Source organism: Dunckerocampus dactyliophorus, chromosome 16 (assembly GCF_027744805.1).
Source record: "Dunckerocampus dactyliophorus isolate RoL2022-P2 chromosome 16, RoL_Ddac_1.1, whole genome shotgun sequence".
Classification (NCBI taxonomy): Eukaryota; Metazoa; Chordata; class Actinopteri; order Syngnathiformes; family Syngnathidae; genus Dunckerocampus; species Dunckerocampus dactyliophorus.
In genome coordinates this window covers 24988565-25014052 of record NC_072834.1, presented here as the reverse complement: position 1 = coordinate 25014052, position 25488 = coordinate 24988565, and the positions used below count along the sequence as shown (strand labels likewise).

Here is a 25488-nt window from a genome sequence, read left to right as displayed (position 1 = left end):
TCTAAAAGAACCAGATCCATTCTTCAGAAAGACTGAGCCACAATGCGGGAATGTTTTGTTTGGCCGTCCAATCGCTGACATAGTGGACAAAAAAGATATATTTTTGCCAATAAAAAATGAATGATGGGCATACGAAAGGCGGGTAGATCATTTAGGTCTACTGTCAAGATCTTACGTCATCCTACATGAATCAGAGTAGCCTGCTAATAAACGCACATGCTGCATAATAAATGGTGTTCCAAAGCAGAACTTATTTTCTGTTTTTACTGATCCAAGACTAACATGGATGCTAACACGGACCAACAAGTACAAATACGAAACACTGCAATTTTCACACTTCAACCTCTGCTGATTAGCCCTGCTTTCCATAACTTTGTGATGAAAAGTTGCTGCCTTTTGCGCCAATAAGGTTCTCCTTACTGCTCTGAGAACGGCTTGACTGATGTTCATGTAATCTGCACTGTTCTTTGGCCCAAAACTGCCAGCAGCAGCTCACCCATCATTGACAAAGGAAGTCCATCAGTCACAGAGCACTCTGCTCCTTTCTGCTTTAGGAAGACTGTCAAGTGTCGACCGCAGTGGGCCAGCTTGGGGACAGCTGCTGTTTCCATGGAGGCTCTATGCATCAAGTAGCCTATGGCTGCATCTTGACAGCTGCCTGAAAGACACTGGCTAACTATTAACCACTATTAGCATCTGTGCTACCTATTGCATGTTTTTTATAACTTGCGCTGCTGCAGAAATACTAATGATGACTCAACAGATGCAACATCATCCTTTTCCTCAACATACCATTGGAGCGGAAGGCTTGCTATTCCGACACTGGATGAGCTCCAAAATGTGGATTCATTGAGCTATTAGAGGCACGTTTAGGCAACAAGACTTCCAGGGCTGCTGTTGCCAGCGTGCAGGGATCACGGGGGGACTAACTCTTCCAGGTATTAGTGCAGTCTCACAGCGTTTGCCACATTTAGTGGTGGACCAGTGCTGGCTTGCTGTCTAAACACTCGTACGTCTGAGCTGAACTGACGCTCTGGGCTATGGCTCACCAAGCACCGTTCACAATGCAGACCAGGACAAAGGTTCATCATCGGCAGTGATTGCACTTTCACTCTTCCACCGTCAAGGTGCTCCAAGCACCGAGACCCTGTCAGCACATTTACCTCTTGATGATGCAACATCAGCAACTGGAGGTTCGGCCTCTTGCCCAAGGATACTTCTGCATACTTGCGGGTGAACGAACCAGCAACTTTGAGGTTTTGGTTAAGACTGAACCAGCAACCTTCGGTTTGGAAGACACCCACTCCAGTGCCGAGCCGTGGTGCCCCATCTTGCAAAAAGGCACACAGATCAACACCGTCTATTTGATGCATTATTTTCAAGTGACACACAAGGTCAGAGGTGAAATGGGTGAAGGGATTATTTGTTGCCTAGAAATGACAACAACAGCAACAGGTGACGCGAGCTAATGCGCTTTGAGACGGAGGCTGCTTAGCACTGAAGCGAGTTTTTCAAGCGTGCTGCTCCTGTCCATTTCGGGGGGCCACAAAAAGAGAGTGAGACAGATGAAGACCGACGAGCAGAGACGAGTGAAACAGATGAAAGGAGGGGGGCGGCGGCAAAGGAAGACAAAGAGAGGAAATGCCGTGGAATGAGAAATGGAGGAAGAAATAAGGGCAGAACACCAGCGTCCAATTCATTCTCGTGGAATTCTCCAAGGAGCGGGGTAAAAATAGCACAGTAGAGCACAGTCGAACGCACCATGTGTTTTATGCTAGTCATACAAGTAGAAGTGCATCATTGTAGATGCCGGCGATGTATCCCACTGGGCATGGTCTCATTGATGATAAGAAACACAAGTACTGAAGTGCTGCTACAACGTCACACGGGCATCGTCATCACTTCACTGATTGCTGACAAGCATTTGGAGCTGATTGTGGATCTTTTCAAGCAATTGATGCAGTGCAGTGCAATGCTTGGCTGCCACCAGCAGAGGCACTGTTCCTTCATTTGCAACCAGATAAGGACAAGGAGGCATTGTGCAACTTTCAAACGTACTGCAAGCATTACAGTATATCCCGACCTCTTCATTGCAAGCCACGCCCCATGTAACGCATTAGTCATGTTTGATGCTAGCTAATAATAGCAAAGTTTAGCTCCAAACGCTATTGAATACTATCATTGAAAGTGCAGTCGTCCCGCAACACTTCCAATTTCACAGCTTTGCTCTATCACGGATTTTCAAAACTAGATTCATAAAGCATTTTGGAGATGCTTATTAGTCACAAATATGCACATAAAAGCATACAAATGTTTAAATGAAATAAAATCCAAATACAAGGCACATTGAAAGACGTTGTGATGATATGTAGCATTGCACACTGGTCGCTAGGTGTCAGTAATGCTACGTTGGTGAGACAGTATCTCTGCGATGACGTCTCCCCCCCAGCGTGTCTGTTAACCATCTCCTCCTTCAGCATATATTTCATCTCAGCTTTGGCATATTAACATGATTAACATCAAGTTGGGTCTTTTCCCCATCTGGCCTTTTTTTCCCAAATATTTCAACTTTCTTCTTCACATTTTCCAAAAATGACAACTTTATTTTGTTTCTCATTATATTACGACTTTATGAATATTTCGAGTCTATGCTACTTTACTCTATGCTACTAAAATGACATTTTTCCTCATAATTTTACCAGTTTATTCTCCTAAAATTGTTTTTGTTTTTTCTTGTTAAAAGTTTTTTCTCTTAATATTTTGACTTTACTCTCATAAAATGTTCCAGCCATTTCAACTTTCTTCTTGCAATGTTCTTCTCATAACTGACTTTATTGCCACAATATTTGGGCTTAACTTTATATATTTTTCTGCAACCTATTTTTTTCCCCAAAAGTGACAACTTTATTTGTTGTTGTGTTTGCTTTTCATAACATTACTGTCTTAAATATTTGCAACTAAAATGCTTTTTTTTTTCATCATAATATTAGGACATGATTCTTGTAAAATTACGTCTTTTTCCTGTTAGATTACAACTTTTTTTTCTTAATATTTTAACATTATTCCAGTAAAATTACAGCTGATGTTTCTCTGCACCCTGCACTAAGCTATGAGACTGAACCTAAAAGTGTAATAATCATCATAATAATAAGCAACATCCAACACGATCCAGTAATTCCATTCCATTCCATTTTCCTCCACTTATCCGGGTCCGGGTCGCGGGGGCAGCAGTCTCAGTAGGGAAGCCCAGACTTCCCGGTCCCCGACCACCTCCTCCAGCTCCACCGGGAGGACACCAAGGCGTTCCCAGGCCAGCTGTGAGACATAATCCCTCCAGCGTGTCCTAGGTCTTCCCCGGGGCCTTCTCCCGGCTGGGCATGCCTGAAACACCTCACCAGGGAGGCGTCCGGGAGGCATCTGGACTAGATGCCCGAGCCACCTCAGCTGGCTCCTCTCGATGTGAAGGAGCAGCGGCATTACTCTGAGCTCCTCCCGGATAACCGAGCTCCTCACCCTGTCTCTTAGGGTGAGTCCCGCTACCCTACGAAAAAAAGTCATTTCAGCCGCTTGTATCCGCGATCTCGTTCTTTCGGTCACGACCCAAAGCTCATGACCATAGGTGAGGGTGGGAACATAGATCGAACGCTAAATTGAGAGCTTTGCCTTCCGGCTCAGCTCTCTCTTCACCACGATGGTCCAGTACAGCGACCGCATTACTGCAGACGATGCGCCGATCCGCCTATCGACCTCACGCTCCAACCTTCCCTCACTCGTGAACAAGACCCCGAGATACTTGAACTCCTCCACCTGGGGCAGGACCTCATTCCCAACCCGGAGGGAGCAATCCACCCTTTTCCGACTGAGAACCATGGCCTCGGATTTGGAGGTGCTGTGTCTCATCCCAGAAGCTTCACACTCAGATGCAAACCGTCCCAGTAAACGCTGCAGGTCACAGCTCGATGAGGCCATCAGGACCACATCGTCTGCAAATAGCAGAGATGAGATCCTAGTGCCCCCGAACTGGACTCCCTCGACACCTTGGCTGCGCCTAGAAATTCTGTCCATGAAAATTATGAACAGAATCGGTGACAAAGGGCAGCCTTGGCGGAGGCCAACGTTCAGCGGAAACAGGCTTGACTTACTGCTGGCAATGCGAACCAGTAATGTAGACATTAAATGTTGCCTCGTGGTGGTTGTCAGTAGTGTTTGAATTTGCAAATGCACAAATGCATCATATTATTGCAGCGCATTTACTTCCTGTCAGTGTGACAGCAAGAAGGCCAAGTCAGCGTGTTGATAAGTCACAGCGGGGGCATTGGAGCACACGGCCGCCTGCTCGTAGCCACAGAGGGAAACCATGACCCCGCTTCACATTTGGCCCCATTTGTAACCCCCGGTAGCTCAGCGACAAACACGTGGAGACAAATGAACAAAAAGAAAGAACAATTATACATCAAAGTTCCAAAAGAGACTGGCACCTAGCAAGACATCTTTTCATCTGCAGACTGACAAGTATCCCATTGTTGTCATCTCTCTGCGCTACTTTGTTGTCGTTGAAAGCGTGGCGGGTTTGTTGTTATCAAAGGCATAAATCACAGAGCCGTGGAGAGCCAGGTGGCTTTCATATGAACTGCTGCACAGATGCTCTTGTCTCACCTTTCCTCTGAGCGCCACACACCTACAGCACACGCCAACATGTGCCTCGTGCAGAGCGCAGACGGTGCCAGCCAGGGAGAGAAAGAACATTTATACCCCGTCTAATAATTCAATTAGAAGCGCGCTAATCCGATGGGTATATTATAGCACATCTCATGTAAACACCTTCACTGGGTTCTATTGCTCACATTCAAGTCCTCATCGGGGGAAGAACATGATTACGATAGCTGGGGTGCTGGTCAATCATTGACATGAAACATTTGTTGGCTTTCTTTTGCTGTTTAAAGTCCTAGTTCCCGACATTAAAAAAGAAGGTGAAAATTATTAACTATAGTCAATTAACTATAAGAAAATTCCTTCATAATTCAAATGATCGACAATTGTGCCTTTACAAATTCAACAATGCCATCATTTTCATGCGGGTTGGACATGTCCATGGCCCGTTACTAGAAGGACAAGTGGGGAAGCCACCTAGCGGAACCAGCAGATGGGGCTGTGGTTAAAAAAAATGTGTGACACTTTCTAATGCACATTAGAAAAATCATTTAGCCATTTTATGCTTGATATTTTTTACTAATAACAGGCTGCTTTTTTACCAAATAAAACACACTCCCGTTGGCGACAACATCAGCAAACTCCACAGTCTCCACTCAGCAGTGGGAATACATAAAACTCCAGGCTGCTCCCGTCTCCTTGAGCATGCTAAGGTATGGGCTCCTATGGGTATGGGCATTACAGTAATTATCATTCTGTTCACTATCATAGTTCATCATTTCATGACTACTATTATGTGTGACTGTTTCAATGCAGTATTATCATTGTGATCACTATCATAGTTCATCATTTCATCACTACTATTATGTGTGACTGTTTCAATGCAGTATTGTCATTGTGATCACTATCATAGATAATAATTTCATGACTGCTATTATGTTTGACTGTTTCAATGCAGTATTATCATTGTGATCACTATCATAGTTCATCATTTCATTACTACTATTATGTGTAACTGTTTCAATGCAGTATTATCATTGTGATCACTATCATAGTTCATCATTTCATGACTGCTATTATGTGTGACTGTTTCAATGCAGTATTATCATTGTGATCACTATCATAGTTCATCATTTCATGACTACTATTATGTGTGATTGTCATTGACCGCGTTATCATTGTGGTGGTTGATATTATTTTGTCCTTTGTCCTTATGTCCTTGTTCGTCTTTATAGTTGTCACAGACATTTATTTGCTGATGTAGTTCTGTATGTTTCTGTTGTTCTGTTCTTGTTGTCACAATTGTTGTTGTTGCTGCTGTTGTCCCCTCCTGCTCCGGTCCGGCCGCTCCAAATTTGCTTAATAACAAGCATCCAAGTCAAATAAATTTTGTATAACAGGGGAAGTGTATATCACACTTCTCCCTGGCAGAGTAAATCTGTTGAAAAAAAAAGGTATGGGCTCCTATGAAAGTGAAAGTAGTAACTTAGAAAGGGTGGTTTCATTGTCGTGTTTTTATGACTGAAGTTTATGTCCATGGTGTGCGGAAGACTTACGTGTTCATTTTAAAATTCCGCTTATGCTTGGTAGGAACAGAACTCCACCTGGACAAACTACCTGAGCACATTGGCTGCTTTTTCACCAAGCTAAATGTTTTTTGTGTCATGAAAGCATTTTGGCACACTGATCCTTTGCCATTAAGACTTTGGAGTCTGTGATTGGAAAGAGAAAAAGTCAATTCCATACGTGGAGAGAGCAGAGCTTGGCTTTATGTGAGTAATTGCACTTGCAACAGCGTACCTTTGAAAAGATGAGGTCAGGAAGGAGACATATATGCCGCAATCTCAACGAGAGAACGAAAAACATGTTGTTGGGGAAATGCTCCGTCCCTTCACAGATCAAGATCATGTGATTGTGGAGGCCATGCAGACCTGGACAAGCTTGGTTGAACATCATCCTGAATCCTGCCCTACACAATCCTTTAAGAGAGCACACCTTGGACACCCCATAAAGGCATATCTCACCTCTACTGATGCATTCACACCAATCGCACTGCTCACTCTGCACCAGGTCAAAGGTGAGGTGAGGGTGAAGTGAAGTGCATCCCTGCTAGAGATGAAGTGCTCAAGAACACCGAAGAACGTGGGTGGCGCCGGTGTGGTGTGGAAGTGATGGCAATCTCCACACTAAAATGTCAGCCCTCACACTGAAGTGAGATTGCACGTACAGTAGCTTCATCTGCTGCACCTGATTCTCTTCTTACGTAACACTTCTACGCTACACTTCTACGTGCACGGCACCACACAAACCTACACAACTGATTCAGTATTGACAGTCAAACCTTGTGAGATTATCCTCGTGACATAACGCACTTCTCGTGCATTCCTGCTAGGATTAGCATTCACATTGCGGCGCATTCTATAAATATCATTTCATGGAAAAATCACATGCAAATATTAAGAGAAACAAGTTGTCATCGAACGAAAAAAAGGAGTAAGATTACGAGAATAACATTGAAGAAAAATGACATGAAATCAGTACCATAAAGTTATACTGTAAGTAAAGTTATTAATAAAATATGTTATTTTTCAAAAACAACAAAGTTGTAATTTTTGGAAAAATAGGTTGCAGAAAAATGTATAATGTTATGAGAATACAGTTGAAATATGATGGGAATAAAGTCATCACTATGAGAAAAAAATGACAAGAACAAATTTTACAAGAATTACATCAAAATATGATAAGTTATATTCTTTTTTTTTTCTCTTCTCCTTACTAAGCAAATTTGGAGCGACCGGACCGGAGCAGGAGGGGACAGAGAAGAAGAGAAAAGAAAACAGGAGGGGGGGGGGGGGGGGGGGGGGGGGGGGGGGGGGTGCAGGGATGAGAGGGGGACAAAAAAAAGAGAGACGAGAGACAAGGACAGCAGCAGCAGCAACAACAATTGTGACAACAAGAACAGAACAACAGAAACATACAGAACGACATCAGCTAATAAATGTCTGTGACAACTATAAAGACGAACAAGGACATAAGGACAAAGGACAAAACAATATCAACAACCACAATGATAACGCTGTCAATGACAATCACACATAATAGTAGTCATGAAATGATGAACTATGATAGTGATCACAATGACAATACTGCATTGAAACAGTTACACATAATAGTAGTCATGAAATGATTATCTATGATAGTGATCACAATGACAATACTGCATTGAAACAGTCACACATAATAGTAGTCATGAAATGATGAACTATGATAGTGATCACAATGATAATACTGCATTGAAACAGTCACATATAATAGTAGTGATGAAATGATGAACTATGATAGTGATCACAATGATAATTACCGTAATGCACATCATTGTAAAAAAAACTATAGTCATACTGCTGATATCACCGTCGCTGTAATAAAACCAACAACATAATAACACCCTGGTTAACTCAGTGAGTAATGTGGGGAAGTACGTATGTACTGTGAGTGTGCATACGTACAGGTATCTCTGTATGTGGGGAAGACTTCATATATATAAAGGTGCAAGAATGTGTGGGCGTGTAATTGTCACTGAGAATGCATGACAGGAAAGGGGCCGCCCTCCACCTCCCAGAGAGCCCCGCCCCAAATAGCCAGGCCCAGCCCCTGCCGCCAGAAGGCCACCAGGCCCACAGGGGCAGGCAGCACAAAGATCAGCGTCCCAAGAGCCAGCCCAGAGAGCCCTCCCCCCCGGAAGACCAGCAAGGGGCCGCAGAGAGGTAATCCCAGCCAAAGACAGGGCGGCGGTGGGCCAGAGGACAGCCGATCCCTGAGACCAGCGAGAGATCACACCCCACAAAGGCAGACGAGTACCGGGTGCCACACACCGGCAGGCTCAGAGACGCCCCCCACAACCGGAAAGAAGCCCGCCCACGCCGGAAGCGCCAATCCCCCCCACCGCCACACCCACCCCCAGGCCCGCCCCGGGCCCAACTCCCGCCCGACCCCCGACACAGGACCGCCCCGCCCAGGGATGCAGGAGGCACACCCTCCACCCACCCGGCGGAGGCACGGGTGGCAGAGATGTATCACCCAGCACCCGAACCCACGGAGCAAATCCCTGTATACCCCCCCCCCCCCAAATAAATAACTAAAACAAATAAATAAATAAAAGCACACACACGCACATACACACTCCTACGCACCCACGCACGCGCACACACACACGGACACACATGCGCGCGCACACACACACGCGCGGGCGAAGAACACACACACACACACACGCCCACACACACGAACACACACAGTGGTCGACTGCCCGACACCCGGAAGCCTCACCCTATCCCCCGTTGGTAACCCAAGGAGCAGCGGAGCCGGGGACCCCGGGGTCCCAGACATACAATCCAGAACCCAGGCGCGGAGACCAGCCACATGCCACCAGAGCCGACAGCGCAACCGGAGCCCCACCCCCGACAAGCCCGCAGACAGACCGGGGGAGGCGAGGACACAGACAGCGGCCCAGCAGAGCACAAAGCGCCAAGCGCCCGGCAGAGCACGACCCCCCCAGCGAATAAACTCATAATATTATCAGTAAAAATGTTATTTTAGCAGCACAAAGTTTAACTATTCAAGACAAAATATGCTATTTTGAAAACATCCTAATATTATGAGAAACAAACAAAACAAAATAAAGTTGTAAATTTTGGAAAGTTAGGTTGGGGAAAAAGTGATCATATGGGAATAAAGACATAATATTATGAAAGGAATAAAGTCATAATATGAAAGGAATTATTGAAGAAGAAAGTTGAAATATTTGGAAAATGAAAAAAACAAAAGCAAAAATGTGAAAGAAGAAGCAAAGAATAACAAAGTTGAAGCTAATAATAGGATTTTTCTTGAACTACATAACATACTTACATAAGTTTTTAGCAACATGTGTTGCTCTACAAACTATCAAAGTGGCAAAGTTGCATCCTTTCATGTTTCACTATGTGGCCCTCTGTGGAACGTCTGGACACCCCTAATCTAGAGGCTGAAGGCCTCTTGTCTCCAAAACAAGTCCTCCACATGCTTATCACCTGATTCCGATGGCTTTGGGGGTGTACGCATGTTCATCTGCCCCTTCATCATCTCTGTCCCTCACAGAAGGCACCCCACAGGGGTCACCACCTCCCCTGGCATATGTTGTTTGCTGTTTGGGTTGCATTGATTTGTCTCCTTGCGTACAACTGTTATGAAATGGTACCTGACACAAACTTCTCTTATGAATTTCATGTTGCTCGGCGCGGCGTCATGACACCTCCCTCCCTCTGATGATAGCTCCATCATAAATATAGTAGCTTCTTCTTCTTCTACTTCAAAGAGAGACCTGTTAGCTGTGCTAAGCATGCAGGATGCTACAGTGTGTTTATGTACGTATGCAGGATGTGGACCTTGTGACCTGGTGAGTGGATTCCATTCATCCATCCATCCATCCATTTTCTATACCGCTTCATCCTCATTAGGGTCGCGGGGGCATGCTGGAGCCTATCCCAGCTGACTTCGGGCGACAGGCGGTACACCCTGGATTGGTCGCCAGCCAATGGCAGGGCACATATAGACAAACAACCATTCACACTCACAGTCATACCTATGGACAATTTAGAGTCGCCAATTAACCTCACCTGCATGTTTTTGGAATGTAGGAGGAAGCCGGAGTACCCGGAGAAAACCCATGTGCACACGGGGAGAACATGCAAACTCCACACAGAAATGCCCAGGGGAGAATCCAACCCAGGTCTTCCCAATCTCCAGGCTGTTCCTGTGTTGGCCAACGTGCTAACCACTAGACCACCGTGCGGCCCGGATTCCATTCATGTTAGCTATAAACTGCTTACCTGGTGCAGCAGTGCATGGTGGGACGTGGTAAGCGAGTGAAGCACGCCGTGTGTTAGTGCACTTCTCAGTGACAAGAGCGTGAGCTCTTTGTAGCGGAGGTGCAAGGCAGCATCAAAGAGGGCAAACTAGGCTCTTTATGGACGTGGAGCTGCACTTTCCACCTCGCCTTTGTACTCCTTCCCATGCACTTAGGTAAAAGGAAACTTCTCCCGTGCCGCAGAACCCATCTCAGCACACCTCAACACGTGTGCTTCCACACAATAATCAATATTACTCTCAGTCGCTGGCAAACAGCAGTTGAAGATGAAAGGAGGCCGAAAGGAGGGCACAAACGTATTATGGAACGGATAAGGCGTTTGAATTCATTTGGAACACTGAATAGGGTGTGGTTGTGGTTCTCAAAGGCAAGTAGGGTGGTCTATTAGGTGACTCTGCTTATGTCATGGTCTGCTTGAGCTCCTTCACGTCCCAGGATCAGTAAAGGCAACACATCAACTGTGATACTCAGGATTTGAAAGGGCCTTGTGAGCGCGCAGTGAATCAGCTGCGTGGTCCCCATGGAACCAATCAAACTAATTAAACAGGACTACTTAAGCCTCTTCTCATTAGTGTCCAAGTAAACAGCCTTAATTTTAGATGCATTTTAATGTCCATCACCCACTTCTCTGAGCAGCAGTACGGGCGACGGTTGACTGATGAAGGCGGCTAATTTTGTGGTTGCGAGTGTATTAAATGTCATTTCACCCGGTGAGAATGTGCGTTTGTGGATTTATGTTGACTTGATGATTGATGGAAAGTGAAATCATGCACCGTGCTGCTGTTGTTTAGCACTTCAAGGTATTCATGATTTAGCGTTGCTCATCAGTGACACGTGCTCAGGCAGAGACAGAGAAAAAAAAGAAATAGTCATATGTATTATACATATATTTTCTGTATGATTCCAGTCATTTTAACCATTTTGTAAAGTAAAAATGGCTGAATTTTGCACATTTCCTGATCAAATACAGGACAGAAACCTCCTCGAGTTGGATCATGGCACCTGCCACTTTCTATTTGCCAGCATGTGGACTAGAACACCATGTTGCAGAAACATTTATGATACGCCGTGACTTTCTACAGCCTGTGTAATGCCTTTCATGGATTATTCTGTTCTATGATATACACCCTTACGTGTCTTTATATATATATATATATATATATATATATATATATATATATATATATATATATATATATAGAGAGAGAGAGAGAGAGAGAGAGAGAGAGAGAGAGAGATAGATAGATAGATAGATAGATAGATAGATAGATAGATAGATAGATAGATAGATATTTATATTTATATATAATAGCATCCTGTACCAAGTCTACAGCAGCATGAAAGGTGTTTTGAAGGCTCTTCGAAGTCCCCGTTTTGGAAAAGCTAATGTCTCTTCTGTTGTTGTTGCTTAATTTATTGTTATTAATGTTTCTTCTGTTCCTATTCATTTTCTTGTGTTTTTCTTTCTTTCTTTCTGCTGGGAGAATGAACAGAACCAGAATTTCATTCACAGAAACGTCTCACGAGGAGATACTGCAGTACTCCACAGAGGAAAAACAAGTCAAATGTATTAAATATATTGCTATGCTCTGCTGAATGAATGAATGAATGAATGAATGAATGAATGAATGAATGGATGAATGAATGAACGAACGAATGAATGAACGAATGAATGAATTTGACTGCCAAGATGGAGGACTATACATTCAAGTTCACCAGAAGGTGATCAGACTTTTACAACAAAGTATCAGAAGTTTTGCTGGCGTTTGAAATACAAATGAAAGGTAAGAACACACATCCTACGTATTTTTTTGTCTAAATGAAGCATTAGCAAATATGAAAATGAAGTCAAAATAAAGTCAAATACAAATAGAAGATACGCTGTGACGATATGTAGTATTCTACACTGGTCACTAGGTGTCAGTAATGTTATATTGATGAGATAATAGCCGCTGCAGGAAGGACTGTACACAACAGGAAGTGAAAGAAATAAGAAGAACAACGCTAACGTGAGTGAGAAGCTTGGCATGCATGCAGGTTGTGAGCTATCACCATGAATATTTGCATGGGCGTGTCCACCGGGGACATGAGTGAGGAGAAACTGGAGAGCTATGGGCACAGCCAGCAGGAGGGGGGCCGGGAGGCAAGATGGAAGGACGGGCCAACCGGATGGAGATCCCGCAAGTACAAAACCGGTTGGGCCTGGAGCTTTGGAACAGTGGGTGGCATCAAAACAACACTGGAGACAGAGTGCACACACATATTCTCCTCTGACAATTTCCATGTCTATCCTCCGTTTTCATCCCCCTCTAATCTCCAGCAGTGTCCCAAGGTATCAGGCATTCAGCGGGGCAAGGCGACTCGAGCTTTAGTACCACATTTAAGACATAATGAGCTTCTGCATTGCCACTCTAGCTCCTTACTACAGCTCATCCTCGCCTCCACAGGCCTTCAGTCATGGCAGACTGTTCTTGCTTCACTGTCAGCGTGCTGTCCTGAGGTGAGCTCAGATGTTGGGCAAATGAGGTTAGCCTTTTCTTTTTTGCACTTTCACACAATAGACAACTTTTATTGTTGCTGTGGAAGGAGACAGGTGCTCACACGCAAGAGGACGTACATGTACATGTGAGGTACATGTTCACATGGACGTGTCATCGTACAGCATTTGGAAATACACCCAAACAATGATGAACTCCACCCAGGCCAAACATACCGTCCAGCTTGGGGGGAACTTTAGCCCAAGGGCATCTGAAGTGAGGCTGGTGGCAAAAAAAACACAACAAAACACCATGACTGGAAAAATCAGCAGTCATTTTACAAGAATAAAGGCAAAATATTACAAGAAAAAAGTTGTAATCTAACAAGAAAAATTTGACAAAATAAAGTTGTAATATTATGACATCATTTGAGGAGTGGAGAGCTGAAATATGAAAGACTTTTTTACAGTTGCAATATTTTTCAGAAACAAACAAAACAACGCATAAAGTTGTAGTTCAACAAAAGGTTGCAGAAAAAGTTAGAATGTTCCAAGGATAAAGTAAAAAAATCAAGAGAAAAAAGTTGTAATGTAATGACAAATGTGTAATTTTACGAGAATAATGTAATATTATGTGGGAAAAACAGTGTAGCATGAAGTAGCATGAAGCTGAAACCTGAAGCTGAAGTTGAAAAGAAAAAGGATGCTTAAAGTCACAAGCTGTAATTTAGGTCGCTAATTTAGGTGTATGAACGTGCATGGATGCCCCCAGCGCTGCCCACACTGGTGTATGAACGTGCATGGATGCCTTCAGTGAACGTTTGTGGTGATCGGAGAGGCTTTAGGTCAGCAGCCATGTTTCTGTCAGACTAACCCAGGGGAGCTGTTGCGACAGATGTAGAAAACCAGCACCAGTGCATGACTGAGGAGTGAATGAATGATGGGTTCACTTCATTGTGAAGCGCTTTGGGTGCCAAGAAAAGCTATAAAATGGAACCCATTATTATTATATAAGAAAGCTGAGATGCACTGACATCCTGTTTATATAACTTGTTAGCATACTTACATGTGTTGCTTTACTAAATATCCAAGTGGAAAAGTTACATCCTTTCAATTTTCACATGTGGCCCTCGCTGGAGAAGCTCTAGGTCAGGGGTCACCAACGTTTTTTCTTGTGAGAGCTACTTTTAGAAAATGAAAATGGCCACGAGCTACTCATTTTCGTAGAAATGATTTTCATACCTTATTTCAACCCAAACAGATCAAATATGCTTGTTTTACCAGAACATGAACAAAATGCTGGTATCCACAACTCACATTTTATGTTTCACAATACTTTTCTTTCTAGTGTTCTCACATTATTAACTGAAAACCTCAATGAAAAGCAGGCTTGCGGGCACCACGTTGGTGACCCCTGATTAGAAACTGAATCCTTGTAATGAGTGAGCAGCAGCCATTACAGCAGGCTTCCCTCTTTAGTGTAAAGGAAGACTATACATGTTGAATCAGTGTTTGGACTTCAGTGCTTGGACAAAACCCCTTGGCAGAGCAATGCACACGCACAAAGAACATATTCAGGGGTGATTAATGGAGAGCAGAAATAGTCTGGGAGCGATGTAGCTCCATGAGTGCATGCACAGAAGCCGCCCAGGCGTGACATATAGTCCTGTCCGGTGACGTCAGAGCAGCATGCCCACTGCTGTCACCCGGAATGGAGTCATGGCCTGGGGACTGCTGCGTTTACGTGTGTGTGTGTGTGCAGTCAGCATCACATGGGGTTACAGTGAGTCAGACAGACAGCAAAGCACAGAGAGGCTGCTAGTTAAGTGCCTCCGATGCTGGCGTCGAAGAGTCTTTGATTGTGTCCGTTTTATGCGTGTGTGCACGAGAAGGAGATGCCATGGGTTGCTCATTCCAGTCGATGAGCTCGCCCTATTTTAAGGCCTGCAACTCATGAAGTGCGCCGGCCTCTACAGAGCCATCGGGCTAATGATCAGCCTTGGCAATTAAAACCTATCTGTGAGTCAGAGCGGCATCAGGAGGGCCATCTGCTTCCAGCCCAGTAGCACTTACTTTGGCCTGTGGGACCACTTGCTGGGGTCACAGCTCGCCCAGCTTGTAGCGAGATGGTCACAGGATCCAAAGAACAATCTGCTGCCGAGCTGAAGTTCAACACAGACTTTCTCCGAAGACAACGCAGAGGCAGCTGTGCTTCATTGTGGCGCATAGCCGTGGAACTGCTAACCTCCTCATCAGCTCCAGGCCAGTGACTTTGCCCACCTGTTCCAGCGGTGTTGCCAAGACATCGGGCAGTTATTGTACTGACATGGGGGGAAGAGAGCTTGTCTGAACATTGGGGGGAAACTGTGGACACGCTGGTGATGACTGCACATGGTGTCCCAAATTACAACAAGGTAAGCACAGGAATTAATGAGCGATAACCAGCAGGAAGTGAGTGCAGTTGGAAAGGAAGTCTTTCATTGTTCTTTCAGTGTTCTTCTTCCAAGTCTGTCTCAAAGAACATTGCAGAACATGTTTTTCCTGATGAAAGATACACGTATACTCCCAAAGCTACCGCCTGTCCTGATGCATTCTTTGCTTGAAAAGCTGAAGGCTCTATACAGTCCATGTCAGCACCTTTCCATCTCCCATGCAGAACCCTGGGAGGCTACCTGGTGTTTCAGGCCAATGCTTTGCAGTGACCTGTTGTGCATTTATCACACGCTTGGTTGCTTCTGCCCCACTTTAAAGGGACATGCAACCCTCAGGAACCATCACGCCAGACTCACAGGTCAGAGAGGCTCTTTACCTACAGTATATGCTATGCGGCGAGAAGACAGCTGCTCCCAACATCCCCTCCCCCCCACTTGTCTTCTGAGTGTTGTCAGAAGACAAGTGTTGTGTTTCCAGATGTGAACACACCAATCAGAAGACCTCTCACTCTCTGTATGATCACCTTCCAAACGTCTTGAATACAAAAAGCCTCATGTACGCCAAGCACTTCAGTTTTGTCTGGTGCCTAAAATGCTATCGCCATCGCCATCGCAGCCCGCAGCCTGCAGCCTGATCATCATGATTTACTGATACAAACTCAGCCTTGGGTAGAAACCTGGCCACCCGCATTTCTTGCATTCATTTCTGTACGTTCAGCCACGTTATTTTAGCAAGCATGTTCATTGTTGTCCAATGTATTAGTGATTACCATGAGCTTGTTGAACGTGCCAGCCACCTGCCAGGCTGGGTCCTACATATTGATGAATCCGATTCTGCTAGCTAATTAATCACTGCAACACTAATAGTACACTAGAAGTTTGTTCATGTTATCCCAACTGTGCTGTCATTTGTGTCTCCGTTGACTTGGTGTATGTTTAGCATTTGGAATGTTTTGGTCATTTTTATCCAATGTTTGCATCTTTGAAAAGGTTTGTACAGATGCATCTATTTTTGTACTCATTTTTTACTAATTCTTCTCTTTATAATCGTTACAAAAATGTTGTTTTACAGAGACACTTTTTAACATCTGTCCAGGGACAACAGATGAAAAATAGCCTTTTGGCTAATTCTGGTGCATTTGCAGAATGCTAATTCATGTTCACTGTCCCGGTCAAATAAAGCAAGAAAATATAAAAATCAACTTGGCAGCAACCAGAATGGCAGTGTTTACTATTATCAGCTAAAAGTGATCGTGTGAAAACCTTGTTTAGTGTACGCTCAGCGTGTTTTTCAGTTAACATAAAACATTTGTCAACCTTTTTCCTCAGTTTGTATCCATTTTGCAATTAGCATACAATATGGTGTGCGTCTCATTGTGTTATTAATACACTGCATGAGTCCAGCTGTGTTCTTATTGTATTTCACACAACATCCTTGTTAGCTTACAATTAGCTTGCTAATGCCTGGAAACACAAACCGGAAGCCAGCTCCGTCACCTTCTGTGTCTGTCTTCTTTTCTCCATGTTGGAGCAGCAATAGCAGAAGCATAGTGATAATGTGTTCAAGCACACCACGTAACTCTGGCTTTCAGACACCAACTGCTACGTACCTGGAGAGCAGCGACGTGTACACGCCTATTTAAGGGTCAAAGTGCATGGCGAGTACGTGCATGTTGGCAAGTATGGCAGGACACTGGCATTGAAATAGGAGTTGTCATTCAGAGAGAGATTCGCCCATCACGTTAAAATAGTGGAACCTCGGTTAGCGTCCGCATGTTTTTCAGTTAACGTTGACAATGTATGCCGTAATGTTGCCTCGGTTTGCATGCAATTTCCAGTTAGCGTACAATATGGTGCGCGTCTTGTCATGTCAGTCAAGCTGTGTTCTTAGCGCATTTTGATCTCAAAATGTCCTTGTTAGCATCTTGCTAATACATGGAAATAGGAACCGGAAGTCACTGAATGTTGACTCTCAAAAACGAAACACATGTTTACAGTGCATGTGCATGTCAATGATAAATGAACATGACTTTTACGTTCCAAAGGACACAACGTGAGAGCGAGATCAACACCTTTGTCTTCCACACCACCTTCCTCTTTTGGCATGAGTGGTTTCTTTGGATACAAACACGACTGAATTCACAAAATAATTCATAGCAAAACAGGAAGGTGGTGTTTAAGAGGAAGGTGTTGCTCTTGCTGCCACATTGTGTCTTTGGGAACAGTCACAACAAGAATCATGTCTTCAACGAAGGTAGAAGGTGGGGCTTCTTTGGGGGGCATCACATACCTGGCCCAGCCGGGCCCTCTTCCCGTCGCCGTTGCAACTTCTGGGCGCTCATTCTTGGTGTTAAAACTCATTAAAAAGCACCTGGGGAGCAAGTTTGACAGGACAGACTGAGTGGACGATAGGAGAGCAAAGAAAATGGAAATATTGTATACAGCATCGTGGAGCGCAAGGCGTATGTCCTTCAAATACAAAAACATCATATGTACATTGTGTTTGTGAACATGTGCCGGTTTGACTAAACATTCTAGCAGCTGATACAGGCTCCGAGTTGAAAGGGTTCATGTCAATATGACACCGTCGCTATCCGTGGTGCTGACTTGCTTTGAATTTGTGTTGTTTTATTATTAGTGAGCCTGCAGCCTAATCTTTTAGTTAGACTTCATGTCCGTTTGAAGGACTTGAAAATAACGTAGTCGCTATCCGTGGTGCTGAAGCTTGCAAGCCCCACTGCTGCGGTCATGTGTCTGTTGTAAAATGAACTTCTGTTTGGTTAGAGTCGGACCCTATGGAAGGAATTAATAGCACTAAGCAAGGTTCCACTGTACTTTTAAAAAGACAAATCACAAGCCATCCGCTCTTTATAGTAGATTTAATCAAATGTGGGCCGCACGGTGGTCTAGTGGTTAGCATGTTGGCCACACAGTCACAGTCTAGAGATGGGAAGACCTGGGTTGGATTCTCCCTTGGGCATTTCTGTGTGGAGTTTGCATGTTCTCCCCGTGTGTGTGAGAGTTTCCTCCCACATTCCAAAAACATGCATGTTAGCTTCATTGGAGACTCTAAATGGTCCATAGGTATGAATGTGAGTGTTTGTCTATATGTGCCCTGCCATTGGCTGGACACCAGTCCAGGCTGTACCCCGCCTGTCGCCTGAAGTCAGCTGGGATAGGCTCCAGCATACCCCCCCCACCCTAATGAGGATGAAGCGGCATAGAAAATGGATGGATGGATGGATGAATCAAATGCTCATCTCGAGAGAGCGTCCCAGCAGTGACTTGCTTGCGCTGAGGTCCCGCACAAACACACATGTTATAAGGAATCCATTTGATTCATCTCTTTGGTATTAAGGTACCCCAAAACGACCTGCCATTATCCTCCCTCTCTCCTTGTTAATCATCGTTTCCTTCCATTTCTTTTACAAGCAAAAAGCTGACTCGGAGGATCCATATTGGTGTTTGTCTGCCATGACAGTAGCTCAGTAGCGCAATGACTGATTGTAATGCGTCTCTCTTACTGTCAGTCTCTCTGCCCTGATGGGAGCCCACTAACATCTTCATCTCTGCTTTTTCAGAGGAGCATAATGACCTCAAAGTAGCGGCCCTAATGGAAGCATAATGGCCATTTATGTCGGGGGAGGCTCTGAGGGCACAGCTGTGGAGGCAGCAAGTTGCCCAAGAAGACGGTGGAGCAGAGTGAAGCTCCTGGTTAAGTTTCTCTACTTCCCTTCACACAAGGCTCCTGAATGTAATTCCTCTTATGAATGTGGCCTCTTTGTGTGTGCTGTGTGAGCGCAATCAGCGCTGCATTCATGCGTGTGCCACGGAAGCAGTCCAAGAAGACAAGACTTGTCAACAATAGAATGAATCCAGAAGTGCTTTGTGTCTTTCTTACACACATAATGCATGACATTCTCTTTCTTCCTGCAGCTATCCCCGTTAGCATGCAAACATCTTTCCCACAATGGAGGTTGGAAGAAGACTAAGCATGCTTTTGTCATCAATGTTAGCTTCAGCACAGGCAGCATGGTTGTACACCAGAGCAACCGATCATTTAGTTCACTGCAACTTAGAAGATGCTGGAAGCTACCCATCTTCATGTCAGCAAAAGTATTGGAACATGTGACTGGCAGGTGTGTCCTACTCCGTGATTAATTCAGTCAGTAAATAGTGTGTATGCTCACTTTCACTAAGGGTGGGATAGACTGCAATTAGAGGTGAAAACAACATGAAGACGGGTCCGTGACCATCATTACATCTGAATGGGATGCTAACCAAGACAATACCATCCAAACCTCCATCATTGGCGAGCACAGGCCCCACTCCATTCTACCCTAACCATCGTCATTTGACACCACTGAAGAGCCAAGCATTCCTGACTGGACCTGCCTCCTGCTTTACAGGACAGATAGATTGGAACCTGCACCAGGCACTCAAACTACAGCTGTCCTATCTAGTCTGACTGGTGTGTGTCCCACCTAGTCTTTCAGCATGAACTAGACTAGAGCTGTCCTATCTAGTCTGACTGGTATGTGTCCCACCTAGTCTTTGCGCATGAACTAGACTAGAGCTGTCCTATCTAGTCTGACTGGTATGTGTCCCACCTAGTCTTTGAGCATGAACTAGACTAGAGCTGTCCTATCTAGTCTGACTGGTGTGTGTCCCACTTAGTCTTTCAGCATGAACTAGACTAGAGCTGTCCTATCTAGTCTGACTGGTATGTGTCCCACCTAGTCTTTGAGCATGAACTAGACTATAGCTGTCCTATGTAGTCTGACTGTCCCACCTAGCATGAACTGATGAAGACAAGTTGCAATGGATGGAATGCCGTGAGAAGAATGGCATGATGTGCATGAATCAGGATATTCACTATGGGTGAAAAACAAGCAGTTGTCAATCTGAGAGAAGATGGAAAATCAATCAGAAGCAAAGTAACAGGAGTGAAGGTTTCACCACTTCAAGACTTCATACACCAGAAGATGCAAAGCACTCATTAGCAAGAAGATCAGGAAGGTTCAGGCTGGAATTTGCCAAAAGTTCAGAGATGAGCCTCAAAAATTCCAGTCCATAAAACTTTGGTTTCAGAATATTTGGATGCGTGGGTACCTTGTCTTGGAGATGACTGAAATCCTGCAAAGGTAAATTTGACCACGACTGCTTGCTTGCATTTGGAATGCAGTTATCTTCTAACACTTCCAGCAGGAAATGTACACCCCCCTTAAGATATGCTCCTGGGTGCTCGAAGCTGATGCTAATGAGCCTGTTGCATAGAAACACTAGCGTGCAACAATGTGCAGCATGCCTTGGGATCTCCTACCTTGTCCATTTGCAGCATGACACCCACGCGTTATTAGAGAAAATGTGCTGTATGGCTTTTCTACAGCAATTCATCAGCTGCATTAGACCGCATGGCACAAGGAGGACTTATTCCATGACATCTCTCCCAATACATGTTGTCTTCAAACTTCTATCTGAAAATGTGTTCTGTTTTATGACGACTTTGGCTAGTTGATACCGCTCTTGGTTTCTTCATCAGCTGTAGAATATACAGTACAGTAATCCCTCACCACGTTGTGCCTCCAATTTCATGGCTTGACTCTATCAAATATATTCATACATAAATCATCTCTCTTTCATGGTCGAATACGGCCAATTATTAGCTTAAAAATGCAGATTAAGGACATTTGTAGGTATTTTTGGCCTAACAAGCATTTTCAAGCATAAAAATGTCTAAATGAAGTACAATACATACAATACACACTCCTACCGTCAGGCAGACGCTACAGGAGTTTGAAGTCCAGGACCACAAGGCTGGCAAACAGCTTTTACCCACAGGCCATCAGGCTTCTCAACGAAGCACTCACACACGCCGCACGCACACACTCATACACACATACCACTGAACATATTATTGTTGCTTTTTTATTATTGTTGCTAAATTTATTGGTATTTATGTTTCTTATGTTCTTATTCATTTTCTTGTGTTTTCTTTCTTTTCTTGGGAGAATGAACAGAAGAAGAATTTCATTGCATAGCAGAACCACCAGTTTTACTGTGCATATGACAATAAAACTCTTGAATGTTGAATCTTGAATCCCTACATTGCACCCTCACTCTTATGGTGCTTTTTCAAAAATGAACGAATGAATCAATGAATAAATGGCTGTTTTGTGGATGACTATGGCCTGAAAGACGAGTCATATGTACAGGTCGTAATGTACATGTCACTAGGCGTCAGTACTGAGGAGACATTATCTTGCATGACATTACCTTAACTGGAGTCAACCATGACTCTAGGATTCTGCAGCCATGGATGATCACTTAGAGGTACTGTCTAGGACCTATGGAGTACCTCCAAATAGGTACTGTCTAGGACCTATGGAGTACCTCAAAATGACATGATAGAGTAAAAAAAAAAAGTTCTCCTCCCATTCCATGTGGAAGTGGTACGTTTTTGGCTTTCAGACTGGCTGTCCTGCACATCAGTCAAGTGACAAACATCATAGTTAGGATGGATGATGTTTTTTTAATGCCATACGATCCACCCACATCACATTGCAGATACTACAACAACAATCTTTATGTCTTATTATGACTTATCATGTCTACTGTACTGGGTAATAGGAGGATAAATGCCACGCCCTCTATGTTTGCTTGTGGCAATGTTTGGTTATTCTTTTGTGCATTACTTCCGCTTTCAGGCTCTTTTTTTGTATTCACTTCCTGTTCTGTTCCGTTCAGTTCCCCTTCACCTTTGTGTTCTTGTTCCCATGCACCTGCTCCTCACGTGTATGTGATTGTTTGTTGGTGCCTGTTGCTCTGTCTGATGCTGGATCTCTGATACAGATTTTTTACCTGCATCGGGTCTCATGTCTGCATTCTGGGGTTGTCGCCACAACAGCACAAGCCGTAAATAAATGTCCCCTTTCTAGGGGTGTTATTTCATGTCTGGAGGGCTCTAATAATGTTCAAAACAGAAGGTCATAAACAGGTTTTCTATGCTCTTAACTAGGAAAATATTCCATTTATTAATATTGAGTCCTACTTTGTGGAAATTCACTTTTTGGTCTGAAACCAATGAACCACCCTAAATAAAAGACGACTGTATAAGGCATTCACAAACAGGGCGTGGCATTTACACTCCTATTACCCAAGACAGTAGACAAGCAGCATTTTGCACTGGCCACTAGGTGTCAGTACATACAGTCATGGAAACAATGATTAGAGCGCCCGTGTTTCTTCAGTTTCTTGTTCATTTGAATGCCTGATACGACTACAGGTACTTTTGTTTGGACAAATATAACAATGACAACAAAAATAGCTCATAAGACTTCCATGTTTTGACAGTATAATGCTATAGCTATTCATGTAAGAAGTTATTATCAAGAAAAGCATGGAAGTTGCTAGAGATCAGCTCTTATTATGAGCTATATTTGTTATCATGATATTTGTTTGTAGCTTTAATGTAGCTTCAGTTGTAGCAGGCATTACAATGGAGGCTGCTCTCATCACTTTTCCATGACTGTACATATACCATACAGAACAGGAAGGAAAAAGGAAGAACAACAAGGATGTCTCCCAATGCTAGCATGTGTGAGTCTATATTATGTCTTATATGTCTCATTTTCTCTTCCTATGTCTACTACAGGTATATTGTCTCAGGAGTGTATAGGGTGTGTGTATAAGGTGCGTATAGGGGTGTTATTTCATGTCTAGAGGGCTATAATCATATTTAAAAGCATATTTACAAAGTTCTAAACAGATTTTCTATTCAATTCCATTTGTAAATAAGGAATCCTACTTGGTGAAAATTCACTTACTTACTCACGGAGGAGTATGGAACCGATTAATGGTAACAATAATACAATAATAATGTAATAATACAATGTACGTTAATGTTATAATATATAATAGTATAGTGTACGTGGGTTAATGTTAAAATTCAAGATTGAAGAGTTTTATTGTCATATGCACAGTAAAACAGCAGTTCTACTATGCAATGAAATTCTTATTCTGTTCATTCTCCCAAGAAAAGAAAGAAAACACAAGAAAAGAAAGAACATAAGAAACATAAATACCAATAAATTAAGCAACAACAACAGAAGAGACATTAATACAGATAAATAATACAAATAAATAAATAAATAAATAAATAAATAAAGTGCTATGAGTGTGTGCGAGTGTTTATGTAATAATATACTGTACATCAAGGTTATACAAGTACTATATAATAGTATGCTGTATGTTAAGGTTATAATATGTAATAATATACTGTACATTAATGCTAACCTTTATGTGACATTATGTCAACATTAAGTTTACTTTACTTAACTTTATGTTAGCTTAACCTTTAACGTAACATACAATACAATAAATATATATATTTTTTAAATCAAACTAAGTTAGTCAATGAGAGGGGATCCTTGGTTAGCATGATTCATCCTTCGCAGAAGGTCTGACTCACAAGGAAACGGATGCTAACTACGTTGATTTTATCCATAAGAAATCATGCAAGTCCAATTCATCCCAAAATGTTAACACACAACACTTTTTCAGTAGTTTTACACTGATAGGTTTTCATGCAGAAAACATGCATGGAAATGAGGAATGAAAGGAATAAATGAATGCTTCACGTCATTGAAGACTCGGTTGACAAAGTCGACTAGGAGGCAGTAAGCTGTTTTTTCTTGAATTCAATAGTGTTTCTCACCTTCTTTATCAAAATGTTGCCACTTGCAACTTTCTTTGGCTCCACCGTGGCTTATTTTGCAGCCATGATCAATAAGAAAATAAGAGACTTGTGGCGTGACTGCCTTAGTTAGCAAAGAACTACAGAGTTAACTTCTGATGAAATCATAGACGGGAAACAGAACTGGCAACCATGACTAACACTTTCCATGCTAACAAACTGCTAACAGGCATGTTTGGTACTAAATATGTCCCCAACACGTGCTGTATTAATAAACCACATGATATTGTACGCTAACCCAGAACATTTCTTGGATCGTAAACCGAAAAACATGAAACAGGCGTGGACACTAATCGAGGTTCCGTTGTTGAGGACTACTCCTCAACTTCCGCCAAAGCACAAAAATGAAAGTGTTATTTGTACTAGTCCTTTACATTTCATAAACACATGGCATGGACTAGCCAGCACAACTACGATGCATGATACTAAATTTCATTTATTGTTCAAACCCCACCATTGGCTCCACACCCGACTGGGAACCATGTCCACCTTCAACAATATTACAGTAATCCCTCCTTTATCACGGTTCATTGCTTCCACACCCACCCTGATAAGTCCATTTCTGCAAAGTAGGATTCCTTATTTAGAAAAGGAATATTTTCATAGTTGAAGCACAGAAAACCTGTTGACCACCTTTTAATGCTCTCTTAAGATGATGAGAGACCTCTAGACATGAAATAACACCCCTAAAGTCACCCTTACACTCCTAAACATAATAAGAGAAAATAAGACACATAAGACATGAATAAGACGCATGATCATGTGTGTTCCTGTAAATGTGCTCCGGTGCTGGTGTCATGTCCTGTGTCTGTCGCCCTGCTGCCGCCTGGCTGCCATGTGTGTCAGTGCATGCTGCTGCTCTGATTGAGCTGATAATGCACACCTGTGGCCAATCACGGGACACTTTATCAGCTGCTGCTGGACTGCAGACCAGTGCCAGTTATTCTTTCGCCTACCTGTGTACCTAATGCCATTCCTGCTCCTCTGGTGGCTCCTAACTGGTCTAAAAACCTTTTCTTGTTGTTTCCTGCGCGCTTAGCCTGCTATTGTCATTGCTACGCTAAGGTTAGTTCTGCTACATTTTGTACTGCAGCTTCCTCAGTTTTTTCCCGTGTGTTTTTTCCTGTCTTTTATTTCACAGCAGTGTTTTTCGTTACCTGTGATACCTGTGATACCTGGCCTTATGCCCCGAGTCTTTTTGTATTTTTGTATGCGTTTAGATTTATTGCCTTTTTGTGGTAATACATTTTTTTATATCACTCGCTGTGTGTTC

The 25488-nt window shown here is 43.4% G+C and overlaps 1 protein-coding gene across 12 annotated transcripts in view; it reads right to left on the bottom strand.

The window, feature by feature from the left end:
* The window catches only part of msi2b (musashi RNA-binding protein 2b), a 410423-nt gene that overhangs the window by 46290 nt on the left and 338645 nt on the right, over nucleotides 1–25488 (bottom strand). The window lies entirely within an intron of this gene.